Source organism: Mus musculus, chromosome 18 (assembly GCF_000001635.26).
Source record: "Mus musculus strain C57BL/6J chromosome 18, GRCm38.p6 C57BL/6J".
NCBI lineage: Eukaryota > Metazoa > Chordata > Mammalia > Rodentia > Muridae > Mus > Mus musculus.
Window position 1 is genome coordinate 60,878,953 of NC_000084.6, and position 25,120 is coordinate 60,904,072.

Genomic DNA, 25,120 nt, shown 5'->3' on the forward strand with positions numbered 1-25,120 from the left:
AAAAGAGCCTTGTGAAGCAAGCCCGTGTTCTTCTGCTAATCAGATGATTTGGAAAGCTTCCCTGCCCCCAAAGCCACAGGGTTTCTCCATTGGAGAACTGACTGAGATGGAAGCTGCTTGATTCCTGCCCTTGTGAGCACCTCAGGCTCTCTGGAGCTATGACAAAGTTCTTGAGGTTCTTGTGTCCTTGGCCTGGCCTTCACTGGGACCGGGGCAAATCTACAGAGGGTCAGCCTGCTGAGTTCCCTCCAAAAGAGTCTGCAGAGGGAGGACGGGCTTCGGCTAGGAGTCCTAGGCAGAGGGACCCGTAGTGCTATGTGGTGGGGACTGGGGGCTCAGTCTGCCATTCACAGAGTGTATAGAGTCCTCTCACAAAAGCAATGTATATAAGGAAGTTTCCAGGGGAATCCAGTCTATGACTTGAACTCAGCTTTTTCTGGAGCCTCAGCTTTTCCTTCTGTGAAACAGACACATAAGCAACTCCTTTTCCTGCCCTGTGGAGCTATAGGCTGTTTTCCAGGGTCTCTTCCATAAAGAGAGTGGACCTTCATCTTATTGGAGTCTTAGAGAGTATCGGGACCATTAGGCAAGGCAAGGGTTTAAGAGCTGTTAATGTGGAGAAGGAAGACACAGGGCATCTGCTGGCGAAGCATTGCCTAGCTCCTTCAGGAGTGAACTTACTTCTCCACAGACCTGGAACATATGGCTATTCTTGGTCAGTAACAAACCAGCCAGAGAACTGGGTCGGCAGGGTAGGCACCCTGCTGGGCTGTGTGGCTATTCTGTTTTTGCTATTTCTACATACTCAGCTTTTAGAACTGCCCATCTATCCATGGGCACAAACAAGGCTGACTATAGGGCTCAGCCCTCATGACACTGTATGAAGAGGGTCCTCTAGGTGCAGGCTGGGCCCACAGTTGCCTTTGTCCTCACTTCCCCATTGGCTCTTTCTCCCAATGATCATGCTTGGGCCTCTCCAAGGTTTCCAGGTGCTCCAAGGCCTCGGTGTTGCCCTCTTCTCATGGTCTACCTCCTGTCTGCCGGTCCCAAGTTTTCACACTCTCTTCTGCTGTGTGCGTACCCTCCCTCTCCCCCACTAAGCTTTTCATGTGGCTCCAGGAAGGGAAATACCATGGGCAGTTGCTTCTCTGAAGTTGCCCAGCTGAGGATACAGCAGCCTTCTCTTCCCAAGGTCGCCCGCAGCCTGTCTCCGCAGCTGCCAAGGGCCCTTGGCCTTCCGTGATGTGGATTCCTGCACAGGTTCCAGGTGGCCTGCCGACATGCTGACCCTTCCCTGCCCACCATCTCCCAGACAGGCGCCTGGGAAGGAGGAAAGAAAGGACCACTTCTCCTTCACCGGGCCTCTAAAAGCATCGCAACCATTCTCTCCATATTAATCATGGAAAAGACAGCATTCCTTAGTCAGGGAGAGAAAAGGCACTCTTTCATCTGCCCTGCTGTGTAGTCCCAAAAATACAAGCTCGGCCCCAGCCAAGCTCTGATCTTACTTACCAGTTATCCCACCATCTCCGACCCCATATAGACTCAGGTCTTTTTACATATCCCACCCGAGGGCCTAAAGGCTGAGGGGATACCACTCTTCTGTGAAAATGGTCCATGGCCTGTCTTGCTCCCCGTGCTTCATGAAGGCCAGCAAGCGGCTCCTTGGCACAGTACCCAGCTCCCCACCCACCCTGCCTGGCATCACCCTGGATTACACTAGAACTGTTAAGTATTTTCTCATTAAAGCCCTGGCAACTGGACGCAGGCCTGCAAGCCAACATCAATAGTTCCCACCGCCCAGGAATGTTTGGACAGATTTCTGCTGTTAGGAGTTATGAAGTTGAAAGATTTTTATGGCCGGGGAGCATGTTGGTGTTAGGGAGCCCATTTCTCCAGGGTCCCAAGTCTGTCTTAAGGTCCCGGCAGCAGGAAGGGGAAGGGACAGGCCCAGAAGGGGAAACTGGAGGCCAACCAAGAAGCAAGACTAATCAAGTTGGGCCCAGCTGCTTGGTGTGCTGTGTTAGGGACTGAGCTGGGGTTGGGGGCGGGGTACCAAGGGGGCATCTGAGGCCCAGGTGAGAAAACATAAAAGTCACCAACAGTAACACCAAAAAGAGAGAACGCTTCAAAGTCTAAGGAACAGCCATTTGATCTTTGCTGTTTTCTGTTTCCCAAGCTGATAAGCTCGAAAGCAAGACCAAGGTCTCTGGAGCAGGCCTCAGGGAATGCAGATTTTGTTTAAACGATACAGAATTCAACATCCGTGCTCCACCATGCAGAGGACTCCTCTAAGTCGAAGTAGAGTTTGGAGGCATTTGCGCTCAGCCATTCTGAAACTATTCTCCTCTCTGTGTATTGATAGGTGCCCATTCACGCACTCACTCGTGTGTTCATTCACCAAGCAGACATTGACTGCCTATGAAAGAAGGGCCTGGTGCAGAGCCTGACAGAAGGCGCCATGGCACAGTGCTGAGGGGCAAGCACAGCAGTGAGCAAAGAGGAACCAAGCAGACGGCAAGGTCACGGTGTGGGTGCTGGTGTAGGCAGAGGCTGCGGCCGAGGGAAGCGTGATATTGGAACTTTGACAACCCAAAACTCAAGAAGGCAGCCAGTAGGGGGTCTCAGGGAGCAAGTTCTCCACAGAGGCTCGGTCACTGCAAAGATCTCAGAGGAAGCAAGCTTGGGAGGCAGGCAGGGAGACCGAAATGGCAGAGTGGGTATGAACAAGATGTAGAGACAGGAGCAAGTGAGACCATCAGGGAAAAACCTATCTGGCTATGGAGAAGGAATGGGGGATTTATTCTGGGACAGCTTGGAGCAAGAGAGAGTGTGCTTACAGGCCTGCCAGTCTAGATGAACCAGTGAATTCTAGGTCTAGGGAGATACCATGTGTAAGGTAGGAAAAGATTGTGGAAGGAACTCAGAGACAACTGATGGCCTTATACTCATGTGCACCCATATGTGCATGCATGTGCAAACATAAACACTAAGCTATCACAGCTGGGAAGAGATGTGTGCCTGCCATCCTAGCATGTGGAGGGAGGATCAGGAGTTCAACCCTAGCTTTAACCATACAGTGAGTTTGAGACCAGCTTGGGCTACACGAGACCCTACCTCCAATAAGCAAACAAGCATCACCCCCAAACTCAAGATAGTCCTGTTAGCTAGGAAGAGTGGCTTATAGTCTCAGCTATTCAGGAGACTGGGGCAGGAGGATCATTTGAGCTCAGGGGTTCAAAACCAGACTGGACAACATGGCGAGATCCCACCTATGAATAAACAGACATATGAAAAGTTGTTCTTCAGTAGAATCATAATCTCCTCAAGGGACTTCTTGACATTAAACGAGGCCAGAAGGGCAGAATCCTGAGTGGCCAGCAATAGAGGAACCAAAGGAAACATCACTGGTCCTATTGTCTGGGTCTGAGTGACCAGCACAGTGCATAGCCAGCTTCTCTGCCCACACCTAAGGAAACCCCTGCTCAGCTCCCTGCCCTGGTAGGATTCCCCACCCCCCTCCTGCCCCCAACAGCTGTGATTTTTCAGGTTTTTTTTTTTTTTTAATTTCACCTTGAAAGAACAGCAGTATCCATGGGTTCCAAAAACTTATTAATCCTTACAAAACTTCCATGTTTCAACCAACGGGTGGCATGCTTCTCAATGTTTGTAGTTCCACCCTCTCCCTCTTGGAGGACTTCAAAGGCTGTTTCTTTATGGAAATAAACAAGGCCTGGATGGAGGAGAGAGAAGTGGGAGAGCCATGTGGAGTGGAAAAGAAAATCACATTTTTCTTCTAAAAGGATCCAGGCCAGTGACTGTATAAATGGCTTCTGGTCTGGAGCACAAATGTTGCAAAGGTTAAGGATAATGGCTGGGGGGTGTATGTTGGAGGGGTTGATTGGTCTCCGCACTCTTATGTGTTCCAGGGATGACATCTGGGTGGCTGTGTTTGCAAGTCTGTGTTAGTGACTAGAAAAGGCTATATCCACTGGGCAGTGGTGGCACACGCCTTTAATCCCAGCACTTGGGAGGCAGAGGCAGGCGGATTTCTGAGTTCGAGGCCAGCCTGGTCTACAGAGTGAGTTCCAGGACAGCCAGGGCTATACAGAGAAACCCTGGCTGGAAAAACAACCACAAAAACAGAAAGGCTGTATCCATATGGCTGAGCTGGGCAGCTGGACGGGCTGGATCCAACTGCGGCTTCTTCCCAAAGCAGTCATGTAGACAAGGCTCTCCCATGCTTCAGTCTTGCCTGTAAAATAGGAAGAATGATGGTGAGGATTAAACCAGCTAATACAGGCTCAGTTGCTCAGAAGACCAGCTGATACATACACAAACCATTAGGCAGCTGCCACGGTCATTTATGAAAACACACAACAGACAGGCTTCCAATCAAATTCCCTACCCCAGGGTCTCACCAAACTGAACAAGTTCTACATTTTGGTCCTTCCATTTGGGAAAACAAGCAGATTCAGGGGAAAGGAAAGAGGCCCTTGGTTCTCTAGTCTAGGCAAGGCCCTGGGAGTAAGGAGAAGGTGGGCTTTGTGTGGTTTGCTCCTCAGGAGTGAAGATATGGATTAAGAGCTACACAGAGCCTTAGTTAGGCTTTCTATTGCTATGATAAAACACCATGACCAAAGGAAACTTAGAGAAGAAAGGGCTTACTTCATCTTACACTTCCAGGTAACAATCCATCACGGAGGGAGTTCAGGGCACGAATTCAAGCAAGGCAGGAACCTAGAGGCAGGAACTGAAGCAGAGGTCATGGCAGAATGCTGCTTACTGGCTTGCTCAGCCAGCTTTCTTATAGCACCGAGGGCTACCAGCCCAGAGTAGCACCACTCACAGTGGGTTGAGCCCTCCCAAAGCAATCATTAATCAAGAAAACACACCACAGGTCAATCTGGTAGGAGGATTTCTCAAGTGAAATCCCTTCCTTTCACATGACTTTGGCTTGTGCCAAGTTGACAAAAAACTAGGCAGCACACACAAAAAGCTCCATTACCCCCCCCCCCCAGCTTGGATGCCCTGATTAGGCTCTAAGTAGGTAAGTATCCCAAGGCTTCATGTATAAAACGGGAAAATGAAGGAGCCTTTGGTAGGCAACACCTATGACTTGTACTAAGTAAAATCCTCCTAACGATGGCCACCTTAAGTGTCCTGCAACACCTCCTGGTTGGGTTATGCCAGAGGCTCAAGCTGAAGGAACATGTGGGTGAGGAGGGGGGAGAGGCCAGAGGCAGGGGAGGGCGCTCCTGGGGTTGTTGTCAGGGGAAGAGTCTGGGAGCTGGGACAGAAGCAGAGGTCAGGAGGGACTCCAGAGCCGCCTGCACTGTGTGTTAGAGGGGAGAAGGGAAAGGGGTTTCCCAGGAAGGGGCCAGGCAACCAGGAATCAGTAGCAAGACAGGGAAGGGACAAGTCCCAGAATGAATCTGGCCCCTCGTTGTGTAGACACGGGATGTTTTAATTGCTGTGGCCCTTTAGTAAGTGGCAAAGGAGCATTTCCATGGGAACAGGTGAGGAGGCTAGGCTGGAGGGATTCAGCCCTATTCCTGGACTGCCAGGGTCCTCACCAAAACAGCTCAGGACCCATAGCACTCCCTAGGAACAGCGCTCCCCAGCTCCACCTTGCCCTACTTATCTCCTGATCTTCATTTGCTGGCTGCCTACTGCAGAGCCGACTTCCTATGTGAGCCGCCTGTTGACTCGGCCCTTCCTCAGAAGATGTAACATCTGGGGAAGAAGCCAGGGCCATCAGGGCTACATGCATATCCCCCGGGGAACAGCATCGTGCCTCCGAGGAACTTACGGAAATAAACAATGATTGTACAGATGGATAGAAGCGAAAACCCACCTTAGTGGCAGCAGTGAAAGAGAGAGGAGAAAGGTGTTACAGTGAGCACTGGCTCAGTTCATGCATGTGGGCACCATTTCCCTTCTCTTTTCTAAAGTATACCAAAGATGGACGCCAGGCATTGTGGTACATGCGTATGATCTACAAACTTAGGAGGCAGAAGCTAAATAAATAAATAAATAAATAAATAAATAAATAAATAAATTCAGGAGTTTGCGATACTATACTGTACTTGATACAATATATTCTATACTTGATACTATAGTATGTTTAAGGCCAATCTGGGCTATATACGAGACTTTGTTTCAAAAACAAAAATAAATGTGAAGAAGCAAAATTTAAATGGCACACATAAAATATCAACAAGCAAGCAAACAAACAACCCCAAGCCAAACAGGATACCCCAAATACTTGATAGGTGCCTGTCCCTACGTCAGGCAGGGGAATAGCATCCTGAACAAGATGGAGAGGGCACCTGACTTCATGGGGTTTGTGTTTACCATGTTTATCATGGATATTCAGGAGAAGGCATGCACCAGGGCTTTATATCTGCAAACAGGGTTAGGTGGGTGGAAAGGGATGGCCTTGCTGCGTGCTGAGGACCTGAGAAGGCTGAGAAATGAACCCTGTGGACTCTGAGGGCCACACTCCTGTTAGAGGGCACAGTGCACGCTTGGGTCAGCTGGGAACCTTGACTAGGGTAGGTCAAGGGTAACCTCTACATGTTCAAAAGGAAAGTCACGACATGCATCTCAGACAGGCTCTGCTGTAGATTAGAGGGCCGAGTCTGGGAAGGGAGGAAATTGCTCCAGCAATTAAAAGGCAGAGCAGGAGACAGACCCAGGGTCCTGGCACTTGTTCAACTCCTGTTGCTAGTCCTGTCGAGTCAGGAGCCAGAAGCACCCTAAAAGGCAGCTTCTCACAGAGATTGTCCAGACTGGAGGCTGCTTGCTATGTAAAGGGAAAAACCCAGAATGGGAACAGGGTAGGCACTTAATATCTGTGATTCAGGGATGCGGGTTAATGCACACAGGAGGACTGAGGAAATGAGGAATTTGCCCTAGGTACCATTGCTCTCTGGCTCCTTGGGGACAATACTTGCTTCCTAGCAAATCAAGACTGACGAAGACTTAATCAAGCTTGCCATGTGACAGTCACATACTGAATGTACATAGTTAGTTTCCTCAAAGTTTTATCTTTGCAGGGAGATGGCTCAGTGGGTAAAGTGTTTGCTGTGCACTCACAAATGCCTGAGTTCAGATTTTCAGTACCCATTTCAAAGCAGTGCACTATATGCATTTGTGACCCCAGTGCTGGTGGAGGTTGGGAGTTGGGGACAGAATGGACAGGTGGATCCCTGGACGATTGGCCAACGAACTTAGCTGCATGGATGCACAGGTTCAGTGAGATCCTGTCTCAAAAAATAGGACATCTTATGTCATCTCTGGCCCCTCTACACATGTGTGCGCATACCTTCATGAACACGTATGCACACACACGCATTCATCAAAAAATAAATTCATCCTTACCACAAGCAGATGGTTTGGCAAGCACTGTGCCCACTTTATAGAGGAGGAAGCTAAGACTTGGGGTACTAAACAATCCCATTAAGGAAAGGCAGGAGAAGGGGTGAGTTTATAGAGCCTATGTCTTCTGACTCCTGGTATTAATGGGCTACCTTTAGCTTCTTCTTGCAAGAATTTCTCCCTGGGAAGGAATGAGCAGCATCAACCCCCTCCTCTTAAAGTCCCAACGAAAACCAAGGAGCTTATTAGACTTGAGTGAGACTTACTTTGGGGAGCTTGGGGAACCACAAAGCAGCTGCACTAGAGAGTCTTAACCCAGGATGGATGCAGACTTCCCCTAGAGAAGGAGTTCCCCTCGGTTTACCTTCCTCAGCCCCTATCTGAACCTCCAGATACCCAAGGCCATGTGCAGTTAGGCCAGAACTACATGCAAATGACTGGGAGAAATGGTTGGAATCTTGGGGGAGGGCCCTTCTCCTAGGGAATACTAGGCCCATTGGTGAAGGTCTCTTGCAGGTACACAAAGCTGTTCTGACAAAGACGGCGACTGCTTTGAGGACTGCATCCTGTGCGCCTCTCCCAAACACACACTGCAGTGCCAACTCCAGCAGTGTCTGTAAAGGTGAGATTATCTGCATAAGGTTGAGTCTGGCCTGTGAGATGAAGATACTGTTGCACTGGATTCACGGCTGCAGGGCTAATCCAGCATGACTAGTGTGATTATCGTCTTCACAGAGGAGTAAAGCCTGTGATGTGAGGAGAGGGTTGCACAGGGAGAGTGCCATACAGCAGCAGAGGCAGAGACACTGAGGAGAGGCTGAGAGAGAACCTTGCTTTTATTTTGAGACACCCTAATTATAAAAGTGTGTGATGCCTGCCCACGTAAACTAGTACCCGTGTGTGAAGGTTAATGTCCGACAGTCCACTTGACAGGATCTAGGGGACGAACAGGCACATCTATGAGGGAGTTTCTAGACTGGGATAATTGAGGTGGGAAAACCTTCCTCAAATGTGAGCAGTACCATTCCAGACTGCAGAAAGGGGAAGGTAGCAGAGGACCAGATCACGCTGATCTGTTTCCCGACTGTTGGATGATGTGACTGGCTGCTTCAAGCATCTGCTGCCACTACTTTCCTGCCATTATAGACCATAATGTCAAACTCTAAGCCAAAACAAACCCTTGCTTTTGCTGGGCATTTTGTATGAAGAGTATGTAATATAATCTGGCACCTGGCTTTCCCACCTGGTAACCAACGTGAGCTCTCAGGTGTCAGGGAGAAGGTCATGGGCCCTGGTACACTGATGTCATGAGATTCCCCCACCCTCAGCAAAGCCAAGAACCAGACTTCTCATTCCTTATTTAGTCCCACTGTGTGCAAGGTCCCAGACAGCCTCATGTATTATGGGAGGCCAGAGATCAGGAGAATAAAGATATTGCTCTGGTCATACCAGATGATGGCCACACTGTGTAGCTTGCCTAGAAAGGGAGTAGAAAGCACTGGTGTTTAGGAGGGGCTATAGAAGACTTCCTGGAAATATGACCAGAGCTCCAAAAGACAGGCAAGGTCACACTGAGTAAAGATAATGTGGGTCTTTAAATATATACCTCACTGCGTGTTCTTCATTTGCTGCTCACTGTGTCCTTGTCCTGACTGTGTGCACTAGAATCATGCTGTGGCTTCCATTCTACAGCCGAAGAAAGTAGAGCCAGAGAGGTTAAGGACTGGCCCCTGAGAACAGAGCTGGTAAGGCTCTGGTGTTAACACAGTCTTCTCATAACTACAACCCTAGCTCAGGCAGAAAGGAAAGTGTGTGTGGTTGCTGGCAGGAAGGAATGCAGAAACAGATCCCTAGGACAGGAGGAGTATCAAGGGCATTTGGGGAAGGTGGGTAGTTTTCCAAGGCCGTGGGTTTGGGGGAGAGAGACAAAGGAGAAACGAGCATTTCCCGAGGAACCGGAAGGCTCTGCTGCAGTCTTGGCTTGGCCAGCGTTTAAGCGTTCTAGCACAGTACGGTAATTAAGCCTGTGGGCTGTGCTGGGGGGGGGGGGGGGGCTGTATCTTCAGTATGATTCCGGATGGCATGCTGCATTCACCAGAAGGGCTTCTTTTATGCTGCAGTAAATAAGCATTTGAACTCCTTAATGGCCCTAACAGCCAGGCTTATGCCTCACTGGGGTTGCATAACCGGCAAGGCCCAGCTGAGAGCTTTCTCTCTCCTCTCCACTGGCCTCACTGGGACCCAGCCCCTAGGAATGAGAGCACTGGGCAATCTCCCAGTATGAATTCTGTGTTCTAGCCCTGAATCAGTGTACAGCTGAGGAAGGGCTGGAACTTACCATGCGACCTTCCTAGACACACACACACACACACACACACACTCACACACACACACACAAAGCCAAAGATGGTGTCTTTCTAGGAGCCACAGAGGCAGAGGACCGGAGAGGGTCCACTGAACAGCATCAATGATGGCTGTGTGGCTCAGCTACAGTAACTGAGATGAACACAGTGAAACCTCCTCCTACCCCAGCTGATTTCCTGGCAGACTCAGTTCATCACTGCTGGGCCACCAGAACCCCCTCACATCCAGGCATGTGCAGATTCAATATGGAGGCGGGAGTTCCTTAAGAGACAAGCACTTTGGTTTTTGAGATGAGGTCATTCACTGGCCTGGAGATCACCACGTGGAAGCTAGGCTGTCCATCTCTCTCCTGTCAGTGCTGGGGTCACAATGAGATGGAACTTAGGTGTCTGTTCTTACTCAGCAAACCATCTCTCCAGATCCCGTCCCCCCCCCCCCCCCCCCCCCCCGCAGTGGTGAAGGGAGCAGCTCCCTTCTCAGTCCTCAGGATGGCGGCAGTTCCTGGCATAGTTAAGTTCATATCACTTTCACTGTCGGTCTTCATCTGATCACAACAGCAATAAGTAACTTCTTTTGACCAAAGGAATTTAATGTAGCTGGGCGGTGGTGGCACACACCTTTAATCTCAGCACTTGGGAGGCAGGGGCAGGTGGATCTCTGGGTTTGAGGACAGCCTGGTCTACAGAGTGTGAGTTCCAGGACAGCCAGGGCTACGCAGAGAAAGCTTAGTTGGAAGACAAAACAAAACCAACCAACCAAACAAACAAAAAGAATTTAACATAAGTAAATAAAACACAAAAGAGAGTGTGCTTTAGTTAGAAGAGTGTAGTTCAAATCCTGATTTCTGAATTTGGACGTGCAGTTGAAACTCTTGAAGCTTTAGTTTTCTGTTTATAAAGATGTCAGTCATAGGTGTAACTGTATCACAGTTGGTTGGGAAATGAGGGTTAAACTCTCACCAATGGCCGGATGCATTAAATTCTCAGGTGGGAGGACCCACCCCTCCCTGGCCTCAGTTTCTCTGACTCGGAAGTGGGCTCAGAGAATCGTCTATGGTAGTCTTAGCCATAGTAGATTTAGATTGTTGAAGGCTGGGATAGTGGGACTCCATAGGCAGAAAGAGGACCCCAGAGAACCTAAGGATCCCTCCTCCCCTTCCCTGCCCTGTGCCTCCCTGCAGGTGCTGCCCGTGGGCTCAGGCTCACAGCTGTGTTTGCTCTGCTTAGCAAAAGCCTTAATCATGTTTATGAACAGGAGAAAGAGGGTGACCCTCCCCACCCCCAGCCCCTGGAAAGCCTTATTCTAGAAGTCTGGCCAAGAAAAGGCTCCTTGTGTCTGGGTGGGGTGGGCCATGCATTCCTAGGTCCAACTGCCTGGCAGATTGGCTCCTGGCATGCAGCTGAGGTTCCTTATGCATAGAACAGGGGTGGGGGGCAAGGGGCAACCTTGTCATGATCTCTGCTTCCCATCAGGCCCTGCTGGGACTTGGGGGTGGAGGTGGGGAATGGCATCCCAGCAGCCTGGATAGGACTTGGGGTTCTACCTTAGAAGGTAGCTAAGCTTTGCTTAGCTCAGTCCTTTGGTGTTTAGGGGCTTGCCCTGGCACCTCAGGCTACAGAGACACAGGCTTAGGCTTGGGAAGAAGGGCCAACATCCTGCCCTCCTTGCTTTTATTTCCCTCACTCTCCCTTCAAACTAGCCGCTGGCCCTGTAGAGCAGTAGATCTCAAACTTCCTAATGCTGTGATCCTTTAATACAGTTCTTCATGTTGCACACAACTATCCTGTTGCTACCTCGTAACCGTCATTTTGTTACTGTTACGAACTGTAAAGGAAAAATATACAGAGTATCTAATATGTGACCCCCAAAAGGGTCACGACCCACAGGTTGAGAACCACTGCTCTAGTGGGTCTTTTGCGCCCAGCCTCCTCCAGCTTTGTCTTCCTGCCTTGCCCTGGCTCCATCTGAAACACTGTTACTTCTTCCTATGGCTGCTTCATAGCCACTTCCGGTCTCAGCACAGCCTCCACCCCCTCCCCTTCTCCCCAACTCCACGTAGAGCTGCTCCACGTACAATGGCCCAGACAGCATCTTCCATCATCTCAGAATAATTTTTTAATGGTCTCTTGAGCTATTATTTCTCATTTTCCTTTCTAGCAAGTCCATCCTATGATAGTACAGACTATGTGGGTATCCGTTAACATTAGCAATTTTTGGATCCTCTGTCCCTGGAAAGACTTGTTCTGAGTTCTGTGCTCACTGGCAAGCACTTAATAAAGACACACTAAACAAAGGAAAGAGTGACTGCATTAGGAGAACACAAGAAGAGACCCTGGCCATTGTGTTCTGTTCTGTTACTCATAGCCACTAATTCCTGGTGCTTTCTCAGGCTCCTGTGCTATCCCTAGGCACTGCATACAAGGCCTTCATTTAGTTCTGCAATTCTGGAGAGGGGATCCTGGCTCCCCCTTTTTCAGAGGCCTAGAGAGGTACTCAGCCTAGAGAGTACTTATGATGGTCATACTAAGGAAGAGACAGAGTTGGGACTGCAAGCCCGGCAACCAGTTTGTCTGTGGCAGCCTGTGCTTCTATTGCCTGCTCCTGACATCCCAAAACAGGAAGCAATTTGTCTAAAGAGGGGGTCGGAGGGAAGCTCTTTACTGCCTCCCACTGTCCTCTCCAGTCCTCACAGTTTCTAGAAACTTCTGCCTGGTGCATTCTCATCTCACAGAGAGCATGCAGGGTCAGCAACAAACCTCCAGACAGCAGAAGTGGCTGGGGTTTCTGAGTCATGGAATCGGTATGGCTGGCTAACCCCCAGGGCAGCCCTCAGGCCCTCAGGCCATGACCTGAACCCACTGTCAGGCTTTCTTCATCTCAGCTAGCTGGGGAACACTCCAGGCTCCCCAAGACTTACAGGAAGAGCCTGAGGCTAAGCCATGGGCCTCTGGGCTCCCAGGAATGCTGCTGAGTCACGGAGCAGGCCTTCTGTGACTCAGAAGCTGCCTAGGCTCAGCCCTCTGGATGGGTCAGATGAGGGTCCTGTACTAGACACACCCAATGGACTATCCACATCAGGGACCGCTATGGCCTAGCTCAGAGACGGCAGGCACCTCTTCTCTGTGGGCCTTCATTTATTTCCCCGTCTGTGCACAGCACACATGCACATGCAGTTGATTAAGAATCAGTGAGACACAGGCAAGGCAGGGCCTCAAGAACTAGGAATGAGTCTGTACTTTGTGGGTGCAAATCTTTGATCTGGGAGTCACAGGTTCTAATCCAACCCCTGACACCGGTTTGCTGTGAGACCTCACATCTGGGTAAGGCAAGCTATGCACTTCTCTCAGGTTCAACTGCTCCACAGATTGGCTCCTGGCTTGCTGCAGAGGACCCTTCTGGAACAGCAAGGCACAGGGCAGCCTTGTCGTGGTCTCTGCTTCTCATCAGGCCCTGCGGGGGCTGTGAGAGGGTGGCCTGTGGTGGTGGTGGTGGTGGTGGTGGTGGTGGTGGTGGTGGTGGGGAACCCACAGAAGCCTGCACAGGCCTGTGATATGATGTCATCTTTAGCGTGCCCCCTCCCCCAGCTTCTACGAAGGTCAGCTTTTAGTGGACAGGGTACCCTGTCACCATCTGGACTCCTACCACATTCTGTCCCCTGCTGAGCAGGCCCTGGCCCTCACTGTCTCTTCAAGGGCTTGTGCAATGCGGTGAATCACTTTTAAGCCTTTCTGAAGCTTCCGTTCAGACTCCATCTCCCACAGATATTAAAATGATGGCAAGAATCTACAGCTGATGACATAAGAAATGTCTGAAATACATTGTAAAAAAAAAAAAGGAGACAGAATAAAATGCATTTCTCTCCATATATACCTCTCTATAAGTAGAAACGCATGGGAACAAAGTCTAGTGGGATATGTATATATACATGCATGTTAATTAGGATAATCTCTGAGTCATGAAAATTATGTTGATCTTTACTTTTTCCAAGGTTTTAAAATCTCCACGCAACAGGAATATTGCTTTTATAAACAAATAATTGAGTTTCTTTTCGATTAAGAACTTCACCTGTTCCCCCCTGACACCAAGATCTGAACTGTTTGGTTGTTCCTGAGTTTAGGAGCCTGTGTTTAGGTAAGCCCCTTCTGTCTTCACTGCTGTGACAAAACACCAGAGGACTTGAAGAATGGCTGAGCATTCTTAGCTCAGAGTTTCAAAGGTCAGGGGTCCATGGACACTTGGCTCCTAGACCTCAGTGAGACTGCAGAGTTACCTACTTCCCGGTAACCGGGAGGCAGAGCCATCGGAGAACAAGCTCCATCGCTCAGAGGCAAGTCCCTTGGTGACCTACTCCCTCCCACCAAGCCACACCACCTAATGGCTCATTCAGCATGAACATTCACAAATGGGGATGTATGGGGACACTTCACAGGCAAGCCCCACTTTCTATACAATGAAGGAGCTATTCTCTGTAATGTCTGAATTAACATTTTTCCTGATAGAACTCTTTACAGTCTGGGCTGGCAAGATGGCTCACTGGGTAAAGGTGCCTGCTGGGAAGAACAACAGTGTGAGGTTTTGTTTTGTTTTGTTTTGTTTTGTTTTGTTTTAAAGATTTATTTATCTTATTGTATATGAGTACACTGCCGCTGTCTTCAGACACACCAGAAGAGAGCATCGGATCCCATTTACATACAGATGGTTGTGAGCCACCACGTGGTTGCTGGGAATTGAACTCAGGACTTCTGGAAAAGCAGTCAGTTCCCTGAACTGCTGAGCCAGCAGCTCTCCAGCCCAACAGTCCAAGTTTTATCCCAAGACCTGCAAGATGGAATGAGAGAAGCAACCCCTTCGAGCTGTTCTCTGGCTTTCCCATGGGCATCATGGCGGTTTTGCACCTGTACACTCATATACAGAAAATTTTAAACGAATAAATAGGGGCTGGAGAGACGACTCAGCAGTTGGGAGCACTGGCTGCTCTTCCAGAGAATCCAGGTTCAATTCCCAGAACCCACATGGCAGCTAACAACTGTAACTCCAGTTCCAGAGGATCTGACACCCTCCACCATACATACAGGCAAACACCAATGCACATAAAATATAAATAAATAATTAATTAAAAATGAACAAATAAATGGTTCTTGTTTTTCTTGTTTTTGTTTTTGTTTTGTTTTGTTTTTCGAGTCAGGGTTTCTCTGTGTAGTCCTGGCTGTCCTGGGACTCACTCTGTAGACCAGGCTGGCCTCAAACTCAGAAATTTGCCTGCCCCTGCCTCCCAAGTGCTGGAATTAAAGGCGTGTGCCACCACTGCCCGGTCAAATAAACGTTTTTAAACCTCAATGACAGGCTATATATACATCTTTGATGCTCAGTATGGTGCTACCTGCTTTTGAAGGGCATCAGCATCATTTAGGATCGAAACTATCTGGATCTAAATAGCCATATATAGCCAGAGCTACTGAATGGAGTACTTCTAAGCCCCCTATACTCTGATAATGCATTGGGCTGTCTTATTTATAGAACTCAAGTCTCAATCAATCACTTTTGGCATGTGATTCCTCTGAGCCATCTACCTTCCACGGGAACAGCATTTCTTCTCTAAATCACACCCCTAGGCTGTGTTCATTGGTCAGCACAGACACTTGACCCAAATTTAGCCAATCAGCTCCTCTCTGGGGATTTAATTTTTTTAATGTGGTACAATTGGTATAACCTAAAACTAAACATCTTATGGCAAATAATTCAAGGGCATTTCGTGCATTTATAATGTACAGATGTCATGTTGACCTAGTTCCAAAACCTTTCTGCCAGCTCAGAAGGAAACGCTGACTAGCCCCGCCCCACCCCTGCTTCCTCCCTCCCTAGGCAATCACTGATCTGAATTCGCTCTCTATGGATTTACACTCTGGATAGTTGACACACTATGCGGACCTTTACCTGTGGTTTCTTTGACATTTATTTGTGTTGTACGTGCATGGGGACTTCATTTCTTTTTATAGTCAAGTATTATTCCATTGTACGTGTTTAGTAATTTGTGTATCCATCCACCGAGAGGACATTTGTGGTCTTTTTACCTTTGGGCTGTTATAAATAGTGCTGCTGTGAATATTCATATAAATGTATCTATTTAAGTCTCTGTTTTCAGTTATTTTGGATGTTTACCTAGGAGGGGTGTTTCAGGGTCCTACACTTCACGGTGGGCAAAGTCAAATTCAGTACTGTGGCTGCTCTATCCTATGTACCCACCAGCAATGAGGCATTTGACGTTGGGCCTTTCTGGCAACTTCCATGCGAGAGTAGAAATGATTCCCAGAGTTGTAAAGGCAAAACATGAACAAATCCCAGCCACCCCTGAAGCTTAGCCATGTCCTATATCTTGGTTACACTGTTGGAGAATCCCTGTTTGCCTGCTTACTGGTTGGATTGTGTCTTGATTGGCTCCCTTTTAGTGTTACAAGATCTGGATGGCTCGAGCTTGACACTTGAGGTTGTCCTGGGGAGAACACAGACTCCCCAGTTGGAGATGAAGAACCCCCACAGCTGGATCTTTTTTGTTGGGGGGGGAGTTCTTATTAGTCCTCCCCAGGCCTGGAGACAGGACCCCAGGCAGAACCTAGATGCAAACTTGAATCCTGGCCGTTCATATGACTTGGGGACTTGAATCCTGGCCGTTCATATGACTTGGGGACTTGAGAGGGCAGAAGAGGCTTGTGGTTAAGGTGGATTGGAGGTGGGGTGTGTGGGAGATGCCTGGGTTCCCCTGAGGACAAGGTGGAACAAGGAAATCAGAAGGGAGGCCAGAGGCCAGGCTGGGGGAGAGGCAGGGAAGGGTGGAAAGAAAAACCCAGCAGGACTGCCAGTGTTTAGATGCCCTTTACTTTAGTAATTGAGACAGCCTGTCTGTGGCTAAACACGGAGGCATGTTCTTTAGGTTCTGAGAAGTAACGCCAGTTTCCAGGTGAAGGAGAGGGGTGGAGAGTGATGGAGAAGGACGGTTGTAGAGACCAGGCTACTCTGCCCCATCATTCTCCCTCCGGATGCTTACATCTGCCTTTCAGCCTCACCTCCTCCCCTACTAGGAGTGCAGGCAGTTGTTATTCTTAACAGGACCTGGGAAGCACAGAGCCCTAGGATGAGAGTCCTGAGAATGTGTGAAGGGGAGCTCTAGCTGTAGGGGATGGGGGAAAGGCCTGGAAGGTAGAAGCAACCAGTCTCTGGAAGAGGAGGAGGAGGAGGAGGAAGAGGAGGAAGAGGAGGAAGAGAAGGGTAAGGGGGAGGAGGAGGAGGAGGAAGAGGGGGTAAGGGGGAGGAGGAGGAGGAGGAAGGGGGGTAAGGGGGAGGAGGAGGAGGAAGAGGGGGGTAAGGAGGAGGAAGAGGAGGAAGAGAAGGGTAAGGGGGAGGAGGAGGAGGAAGAGGAGGAAGAGAAGGGTAAGGGGGAGGAGGAGGAAGAGGAGGAAGAGGAGGAAGAGAAGGGTAAGGGGGAGGAGGAGGAGGAGGAAGAGGGGGTAAGGGGGAGGAGGAGGAGGAGGAAGGGGGGTAAGGGGGAGGAGGAGGAGGAAGAGGGGGGTAAGGAGGAGGAAGAGGAGGAAGAGAAGGGTAAGGGGGAGGAGGAGGAGGAAGAGGAGGAAGAGAAGGGTAAGGGGGAGGAGGAGGAGGAAGAGGAGGAAGAGGAGGAAGAGAAGGGTAAGGGGGAGGAGGAGGAGGAGGAAGAGGGGGGTAAGGGGGAGGAGGAGGAGGAAGAGAAGGGTAAGGGGGAGGAGGAGGAGGAGGAAGAGGGGGCTAAGGGGGAGGAGGAGGAGCCATAGGTGAATGCTGGGCATGCCTTTGATAGGAATTGATTTTGGAATTATTATCCATAGAGAGAATAGAAAGGTAATTTACCCTTCCCCTTGGGTAAAATTCTCTAGTGTTTTTAAACTGTATGTGCATGCCTGTGTGTGTGTGTGTGTGTGTGTGTGTGTGTGTGTGTGTGTGTAGAGGACAAATTGCCAGACTTGGTCCTCTCCTTTTACCATCTGAGTCCTGGGGATTGAACTCAGGAGTCAGGCTTGGCAGCAAGCACCTTTCACCACCTTTATACATACACACAGCACACCCCTCTAGCCACCTTGCAGGTCCTCCTTTAGTTTTGTGAGCTGGAATGCAGGAAACGGGGCTTCATGTGGAGCTATGCCATGTGGTCTCTGTCGTTTGCACTAGTTTTCTAGGGCTGCCTTAACAAAGTGCCTCAAACTGGGCGCTTTAAGCAGCAGAAGCAGGCTAGCTACCTCATAGCTCTGCAGACAGTCAGAGATGAAGACATTGGAAGGGCTGAGCCTCTCTGAGAGCTGAGGAGGGCTGATTCTTGCTTCTCTCCAGGCGGCTGGCAGTTTCCTGGCAGTCTTCCTGTGTTCCTTGGCTTGCAGAGTCATCTCTACAGCCTCTGCCCTTGTCGTCATGTGTCATTCCCTCTCTGCCTCTGTTTCAATTTCCTGTTTCTAGAAGGACATCAGTCTTAGGTACCAAGGATCCCTCTGGTCACCTCTGTAAAATCCTTGATTCCTGATAAGGTCCTGTTTTCAAGGACTTGCTGTTCAACATATCTTCTATAAGGGGATACAATGTAACCTATAGTGTGATACTTATAGTATGACGCTATCCTCAAAGCAGAATGGCAGCCATTTCCGAAGACCATCTGTGTCTGCTTGCAAAGCATCACAGATCTTATCTCAAACAAAACAAAACAAAACAAGCAAGCAAGCAAACAAACAAACAAAAACAACTGCCACAGCTGGGGCTTGTTGACTTTTTTTTTAAGATTTATTTATTTTATGTATATAAGTACATTGTCACTGCCTTTTAGACACTCTAAAAGAGGGCATCGGGGACTGGAGAGATGGCTCAGTCGTTAGGAGCACTGACTACTCTTCCAGAGGTCCTGAGTTCAAATCCCAGAAACCACATGCTTACAGCAATCCGTAATGAGATCTAACACCCTCTTCAGGTTGTGTCTGAAGACAGCTACAGCGTACTTACAAGTAATAATAAATAAATCTTTGAAAAAAAAAAAGAAGAAAAGAAAAGGGCATCGGATCCCATTACAGATGGTTGTGAGCCACCATGTGGTTGCTGGGAATTAAACTCAGGACCTCTGGAAGAGCAGTCAGTGCTCTCAACCACTGAGTCATCCATCTATCCAGCTCCATTTGTTGACTTTTGATACTGACATTCTTTCAGAGAAGGAAGGGAGGGGGAGAGTCATTTGATCTTTAGTCAAATAGCCAGCTACTCCTCCCAGTTAGTTGTTTGCAGTTCTGCCCGAATTGCACATGGTCTTGAGGGTCTCGGGGAGAGTCTAGCGTACACAGACTTGGGAAGACTAGAGGAAGGAGGCTCTATCTGTGTAGCCATTAGGAAGCCATCACCCATGGTGGGAGCAGACTGTCCAGAGCATCTGCTTTAGATTTGCTCCTGCTCCTGACTGTAACCCCTCACCCACCCTCTGGAAGTCAGTCTAATAAACTCATTCGTTCCCTAGGGTGAGCTTTGGTAGAATAAAGCTTCCATTTGTCATTGGGATTTTATGGAGAGGGTGTGACATTGCATAGTCCCCCCTCCAGGGAGAAAACTCTTGAAACCCCATCAGAAAAGAAAAACAATTACAATTATTACAGCACATTTATAACTAACTGTATACATTATGTTAGAGAGCCTCTTTCTGGTGGGAAAATAGTCCCCATTTTGTCTAAGCATCTCTGAGCACTGAGCCTTCTGCTCCCAATTTTACAGGTCTGATAATTGGAAGAATTTTCCACAGCCTGCTGTCTGGCTCCTCTAATTTCATTTCTATTAGTGTGATGGGGCAAGATGGGGCCAAGGCTCCTCCATCTTGTGTTCTTGCTGAAGTCATTTCCAGGCTTAACGAGAATCTGATCTCTTTGATGGAGAATCTCATGGAAAAGCACCCAACTCTGCTCTAGGAAGCAAAGGTCAGGGAGTCCTAGCTAACTTATCTCCGCTGTTGTTAAAACTGCGTATTTATATGAAGCCTCCTGCAGCTAAACGCTCATCTTAGCTTCTGTTAAAATTGTTTGCTGCAAGCTGCTTGTTCTGTGAACCTCCAACTGCAGCTGCTGAGATGTCTGCCTTTAAAATCCTTATATTCTGGACACTGGAGACTACATCTAGGTCTCTGAACATTTGGGGACCAGGTGGAATAAAAACTTTCAGTTGGCTATACATTGTGCCTGCGTGGCTATTTCCGCTGGGCTACCCGTAACATTTGGAGGTCCCACTAAGACCCAGATGTTATGGGGAGCTCACCAGTGATGAATATTCATAAACTGTGCATAGCTAGTTAAAAGTCTTTATTTCAGTAGGTTGGGGTCACACCCAAGTGGTTGGGGAGGCAGGTGGAGCAGCTGTCTGGAATGAAAACTTTCAATTGGCTAGAAGCTATGTCTGTGTGGTTGTCTCTGGTGAGCTCCCTGTAGCATTATTTCTACTGCTAGGTATGAGAAGGTATGCTGGCATCACCTTTGTGTTGCTATTCAGTGTAAGTCATCTTATTGGGCATCAAGAACCATGAGAGAACTGGAGAGCTGGCTCAGTTGTTAAGAGCACATGCTACAGTACTTGGGAGGCAGAGGCGAGCAGATTTCTCTCTGTGAGTTCGAGGCCAGCCTGGCCTGGAGAGTGAGCTCCAGAACAGCCAGGGCACACAGAGAAACTCCATCTCAAAAAAACAAACAAACAAACAAACAAACAAAAAGAGCACTTGCTGCTCTTGAAGAGGACCCATGTTCAATTCCCAGCACCCACATGGCCGCTCACAACTGTCTCTAACTCCAGTTTCAGGGGATTCAACATACAGGCAGGTAAAACATCAATGTACATGGAATAAAAATAAAGTTAAAATAAGAAAAAAACAAAACCAAACTTAAGGAGTTCTGAAAAGAACCAAGCATATGTGGGTGTATTTGTCAAGGTCTTCTAAAGAAATAGAGTTTATTAGATATGGGATTATTCAACCATGGCTATCTCCTGGCAGAAAGGCCAAGGATCTGGTAGTTGTTCAGGCTACGAGACTGGATGTCTTAGCTGTCCCAGTCTGATGCTGGGGTCTCAGGGAGGACCTAGAGAGCTGCCAGTCTTCCAGCAAAGGGGTAGCTCAGCGACATGGCAGAGCAGATGAACGTGACAGCAGGAGCGAGGGCAAGAGAGCAAACGGGCAAAAAGCAAAAGCTTCCTTCTTGCTGGGCGTGGTGGCGCACACCTTTAATCCCAGCACTCAGGAAGCAAAGGCAGGCGGATTTCTGAGTTCAAGGCCAGCCTGGCCTACAAAGTGAGTTCCAGGACAGCCAGGGCTATACAGAGAAACCCTGCCTCAAAAAAACCAAAAACCAAAAACCAAAAACCAAAACAAAGCTTCCTTCTTCCATCTTCCTGAAGCTATGGCCCAGGGTTAGGTTCTTTGAACCTCAAAAGATCCAGAGTTAGTGAGGGACTTCCCACTTCCAATAATCCAATCAAGAAAAATCCTTCCCACTTGGGTCTTGGTTAATTCCACATGTAGTCAACTTGCCAACCAAGATTAGCTATCAAAAGATGGGATTTAGAAGTCCACCAAATACAAATATTCAGTGCCCTCTCCCCCACTCCACCCTGAGTCAGAGCTCTCAAATGCCACAGCTATTCTGAGACTGCCAGACTTCAGGAAAAATGACAGTAAGGAGGTTGGGCGGAGAGAGGCACTGTCCATATCGGGCTGCAGTCAGTCCTGCACTGATGAGAACTAAAGCTACAGCGGAGCTGACTGGGAAGCCAGCGGCCATGGAAACACACTGCTGGGACACCTCTGGGGCTTAGAGAGGGGTCAGCTTGGGGAGGGGTTCTGGAGGCTTAAGTTATGTGAGTTTCATGGTGGGTGTACCTTAACTTCTGGTAGGTAGTCAGGAGGTTGAAGCAGGAGGATGGGAACTTTAAGGCCTGCCCTCTCTCAAAATAGGAAGGGCTGGGGTGAAACTAGCAAAACATGCGTCTTGGGCCGTAAGTTCAGTTCCCCGCACTGCAAATATCAGTAGGTTAATTAGTTACCTTAAATGATTTCAAATACCCCCTCCCCGAATTGAGTCCCTTTGGGCAAATTTCGGGTCTTTCCCCAAAGCTTTGAATTAGACACTGGAGATAGAGATAACGAAACTCTGTTGGTTCGAGCATGCTCCTAGAGTTGGCCCACCAGTGGAGGGGGCAACAGTGTAATCAAGGAAACTCTATATTCTGACACCAGGACGAAAGAAGTGGCTGTGACAGATGGCACGCAGGTCTAGCATACAAAAGTTTGAGGTCTGGGCAGAGCCTCCGAGAGTCCAGGTCTCCCTGTGTATAACATGAAGAGCTTGGCGACACTATCAAAGTTCAGTCTGCCCTGAACAACACGTTTAATCTCCCTCCTAAGAGCAACTGTGAGGAGCTAGGGAGATCAAGAATCATAGGATTAGCTCACGCGGAGGCACTGCCAGGCAGGCCCTGTGTGAAGAAGTAAAACTTTTACATCTTTGTTTTTGTTTTACAGTCGTCCATCCTGCTGATAGAAAAGCAGTCCCGGGGGTTGGGGGGTGGGGAGCTTACAAGGCTTGAACACTGTCACCGGGCCAGGAAGGGTGGAGCTGGCGTTGAAAGCAGAGCCCTCAAGCATGAAGCTATATATATAAACTGTAAATAATTTTACAGGCAGAAGGGATTATTAGTAACGGCCTGTGCTGTTAATAATAGTAATTTTTTTAAAAACCCTGAAAGGGAAATTCAAATAAATTCAAACAAATGTTTGTTTAGCACCTACTATGGGCTCACTAGGGGCTCCGAAGGAGACACATAACTAACTGTGAAACAGGCTAGCTCTGATCTGCAGAACCATAAACAGGCCCCAGGGGGTGTGTGCAGAGGGAAGGCCAGCATGGTCTAGGAGGCAGTCTTGGAAGAGGAGGCATTTGAACTGAACTTTAAAGTTTAAAGGGCTTCAAACTGTGTGTGTGTGTGTGTGTGTGTGTGTGTGTGTGTGTGTGTGTCTAAGGAGGGAACCAACTTGGGAAAGACCTAGACTGATCTAAAGAGCTCTTGGGGAAAGCTTCAGTATTTCTATGCAAAACAACTTTCACACCAGAAGGAACTTCAAAAGTGATTGCCTAAGTAGAGAGCAGCAGTTACCATGGCAACAGAAGCATGCTTCATCCCTGTCATTAGTGAGCATCCCTGGTTCCTAGCCTTTAGCCAGGCCAGGAGGCCAGCAGGCTTGGTTCCCTGAGAAGAATAACTCAGCAGGACTGGTGCCCTGGGTGTGTGAGTCTTTAACAGGGAGGAAGGTCTGACGCCTGAGTCTGGGAAACCTCTGCCTCCTGAGGGCTTAATGACATCCTGAAGGAACCAGAGCAGGTTGTGGTAACTCTGGGAGGGAACGGGAAGGACATAGGCTCAAGAGGGGCTTTCAGGTCAGGACGTGCTCACAGTGTATGTCCATTTGCAGCCCAGACTCCTGGGTCAGCATCTGTCAGTCCCAGGGCCACTCAGACCTCCCAGGACCTCTGATGTCCACATGAAGAGGGGACACTGTAAGTGAAACCTCCTTGCCTGGCACCTGGAAGGTACTGTGAGAAATCTAGTAGAGCAGGTGTTGGGTTCAGGGTGGAAGCTGAGAAAACTCATTTCAGAGACAAAGCTTAAACATGAAGCTTTATTTTCTGAGTGCTCAGGAATGGGAATACAAACCAGCTGTTGCATTGACCAATCGTATTTTGACACAAGGAGTTAAGCAAGGAAGTTGACATTGGTGATTGGGCTGGGCGTGGTGGCGCACGCCTTTAATTCCAGCACTTGGAAGGCAGAGGCAGGTGAATTTCTGAGTTTGAGGCCAGCCTGGTCTACAGAGTGAGTTCCAGGACAGCCAGGGCTACACAGAGAAACTCTGTCTCAAAAAATCAAAACAAAACAAAACAAAATACACATTGGTGACCTTATTCTGGTCCCGTGGTTTCAAGGTCCTAAGTCAGCTTTTGCAGTCAGGTCCCCTCTTAGATGCTGGCCTGGAATTTTAGACTAATAAGGGAACAAGAGAGGCTGCTCATAGTCTTTTTTTTTTTTTTTTTTTTTAGATTTATTTATTTATTTATTTTGTGTATGTGAGTACAATGTAGCTGTACAGATGGTTGTGAGCCTTCATGTGGTTGTTGGAAATTGAATTTTAGGACCTCTGCTCACTCTGATCAACCCCACTCACTCAGTCCCTGCTTGCTCCGGCCCAAAGATTTATTTATTATTATACATAAGTACACTGTAGTTGACTTCAGACTCACCAGAAGAGGGCATCAGATCTCATTATGGGTGGTTGTGAGCCACCATGTGGTTGCTGGGACTTGAACTCAAGACCTTCAGAAGAGCAGTTAGTACTCTTACCCACTGAGCCATCTCGCCAGCCCCTGCACATAGTCTTAAGTCAAGGCAGGCAGCACATTTATGACTTGTGTGCCTTAGTTAGATAACGGGATAACTGCATCTTCCCTCTTTACATCCTTCACTGGTTAACAGACAGACACAAGAAAGGCCTGTTCTAGGCCTGGGGACAGTTCTGACCCTGCCAGCAAGGGGGAGTTTCTTCCTGAGGAGCTGGACTCAGGAAACTGTCTCCTTACCCAGGCGTTAGGATCAAGTGAGGCCTAGGTTCAAATCCTAGCTCTGACACTCTCTAGCTGTGTGAGCTTGGGCCAACTGCCTGCTTTTTCCGTGTCTCCTGGTTTGTTCCTCGGTGGGACACAGGTGATAAAAAGTTTACCCAGTTCGCAGGGCTGTGTGAGGATGAAGTGAGACAGCTGATAACCTAGCGAGCAGGTATTCAGTAAATGTGAGCTTTTAAAGTACTACTGCTTCTGTGTGGGTGGGTGAGTGCATGTGTGTGTGCACTCGTGTGCATGTGTGAACACTTGACGTCTGTGTTGGTATGCTTGCAAGTGTATGTGTGTGTACTTGTGAGTGAGGTACCTGTGAGTGTATGTGAGTGTACCTGTGAGGTCAGAGGACAGCCTCCAGTCTTGTTCTTAGGCACCATCCTTTGTGTGTGTGTGTGTGCATGTGTGTATATATGTATTTTTGACAGGCTCTCTCACTGGCTTGGAACTTACTAAGTAGACTGGCTGTCTGATAAACCCCAGGAATCCACATGTTTCTGCTTCTCCAGTGTTAATAGTCCAAGCAGGCACTACTACTATGTGCTTGTTTTGTGTGTGTGTGTGTGTGTGTGTGTGTGTGTGTGTGTGTGTGTGTGTTTCTTTTAAACATAGGTTTTGGAGATTGAGCTCAGGGCCCAGTGCTTGCAAAACAATGGCTCTGTTGACCGAGCTATCTCCCC

The 25,120-nt window shown here is 48.6% G+C and overlaps 1 long non-coding RNA gene across 1 annotated transcript; it reads right to left on the reverse strand.

Moving 5' to 3' along the window:
• Nucleotides 1-4,119: 4,119 nt before the first annotated feature.
• Gm41745 lies at nt 4,120-10,045 on the reverse strand. Its single transcript, XR_877468.1, has 3 exons — nt 9,911-10,045; nt 4,669-4,753; nt 4,120-4,255 (listed from the first exon to the last, which is right to left on the reverse strand). It is a non-coding gene; the product is annotated as a predicted gene, 41745 (long non-coding RNA).
• Nucleotides 10,046-25,120: the final 15,075 nt, after the last annotated feature.